The sequence below is a fragment of the Bison bison genome, unplaced genomic scaffold, assembly GCF_000754665.1.
Source record: "Bison bison bison isolate TAMUID 2011002044 unplaced genomic scaffold, Bison_UMD1.0 scf7180017850697, whole genome shotgun sequence".
NCBI lineage: Eukaryota > Metazoa > Chordata > Mammalia > Artiodactyla > Bovidae > Bison > Bison bison.
The window spans coordinates 8,415-11,013 of record NW_011481270.1 but is presented as its reverse complement, the minus strand read 5'-3'; positions in this window follow the sequence as shown (position 1 = coordinate 11,013).

Sequence of the window (2,599 nt, the reverse complement as noted above, 5' to 3'; positions counted from 1 at the left end):
TTCTCTGGTCCTCAACAATATTAGGAGAAGTGTCCTAAGACATACTGGAACACAGTCCAAAATTTACATATGGAAAAGTCAACTGAGGGCTCCAGTAAACATTCCATGCTCTCTACTCTGCATGTTCATGCCATTCCTTAAAACCCATCTTGCTGCTGAGTGGAATGTTAAATTTGAGGGAGAGCTCCACAGCCAGCTTCAGACTTGCCATCACACCATCCTTGTATCAAAAAACTTGTCTTTTCATGTCTGACTCATTGTCCTATATCCAGACTGTCCTTCAGAGAAATATGGCAGCTTCCGAGGGGTTCTTAAAGCCATTTGGAGGGCAGAAGGGACAGCCAGGTGTCCTTGGATCACTAGAGCCCAAAGCCCAAAGCTTTGTCTCTGAAAGAAGTGATGATCCTACAAGATTTAAATCAGGAAAACATTAAGGAGAGAATGCAGAACTGGGATCTCCCATTCCAGAGGGTAGTTTTCCTGCCCTATTCAGACAATAAAAAATGTGAGCAGGATCATCCATTTCTGCCATCAAAATGCAAGCTCCTCCAAAATGGTCAGGCATATATTTCAGTGATTTAACTCCAGTAAAGAAATGGAACAAATAATAAAGCCCAGAGATAAATCCACACACCTATGGACACTTTATCTTTGACAAAAGAGGCAAGAATATACAATGGAGAAAAGACAATCTCTTTAACAAGTGGTGCTTGGAAAACCAGTCAACCACTTGTAAAATGAAACTAGAACACTTTCTAACACTGTACACAAAAATAAACTCAAAATGGATTAAAGATCTAAATGAAAGACCAGAAACTATAAAACTCCTAGAGGAAAACATAAGCAAAACACTCTCTGACATAAATTACAGGAGGATCCTCTATGACCCACCTCCCACAGTAATGGAAATAAAATAAAAAATAAACAAAAGGGACCTAATTAAACTTAAAAGCTTTTGCACAACGAAGGAAACCATAAGCAAGGTGAAAATACCACCTTCAGAATGGGAGAAAATAATAGCAAATGAAGCAACTGACAAAGAATTACTTTCACAAACATACAAGTAGCTCATGCAGCTCAATTCTAGTAAAATAACCACCCAGTCAAAAAATGGGCCATAGAACTAAACAGACATTTCTCCAAAGAAGACACACAGATGGCTAACAAACACATGAAAAGATGCACAACATCACTCATTATCAGAGAAATGCAAATCAACACCACAATGAGATACCATCCATTAGAAGAAAGGGAGTAGCCATCATAGTCAACAAAAGAGTCCAAAATGCGGTACTTGGATGAAATCTCAAAAATGACAGAATGGTCTCTGTTTGTTTCCAAGGCAAACCATTCAATACCACAGTGTTCCAAGTCTATGCCCTGACCAGTAATGCTGAAGAAGCTAAAATTGAATGGTTCTATGAAGACCTACAAGACCTTTTAGAAACAACACCCCAAAAAAGATGTCCTTTTCATTATAGGGGACTGGAATGCAAAAGTAGGAAGTCAGGAAACAACTGGAGTAACAGGCAAATTTGGCCTTGGAGTACAGAATGAAGCAGGGCAAAGCTAACAAAGTTTTGCTAAGAGAACACACTAGTCATAGCAAACACCCTTTTCCAACAACACAAGAGAAGACTCTACACATGGATATCACCAGATGGTCAACACCAAAATCAAAGATGGACAAGCTCTATACAGTCAGCAAAAACAAGACTGGGAGCTGATTGTGGCTCAGATCATGAACTCCGTATTGCAAAATTGAAACTTAAATTGAAGAAAGTAAGGAAAACCACTAGACCATTCAGGTATGACCTAAATCAAATCCCTTACAATTATACAGTGGAAGTGAGAAATAGATTTAAGGGACTAGATCTGATAGAGCACCTGATGAACTATGAACAGAGGTTCATGACATTGTACAGGAGACAGGGAACAAGACCATCCTCAAGAGAAAGAAACGCAAAAAAGCAAAATGGCTGTCTGAGGAGGCCTCTCATATAGCTGTGAAAAGAAGAGAAGGGAAAAGCAAAGGAGAAAAGGAAAGATATACCTATTTGAATGCAGAGTTCCAAAGAATAGCAAGGAGAGATAAGAAAGCCTTCCTTAGTGATCAGTGCAAAGAAATAGAGGAAAATAATACAATGGGAAAGTCTAGAGATCTCTTCAAGAACATTAGAGATACCAAGGGAACATTAAAGGCAAACCTGGGCCCAATAAAGGACAGAAATGGTATACACCTAATGTAATGGAAGCAGAAGATATTAAGAAGAGGTGGCAAGAACACACAGAAAAACTGTACAAAAAAGATCTTCACAACCGAGATAATCACAATGGTGTGATCACTCACTTAGAGCCAGACATCCTGGAATGTGAAGTCAAGTGGGCCTTAGGAAGTATCACTATGAACAAAGCTAGTGGAGGTGATGGAATTCTAGTTGAGCTATTTCAATCCTAAAAGATGATGCTGTGAAAATGCTGCACTTAGTATGCCAACAAATTTGGAAAACTCAGCAGTGGCCACAGGACTGGAAAAGGTCAGTTTTCATTCCAATCCCAAAGAAAGGCAATGCCAAAGAATGCTCAAACTACCACACAA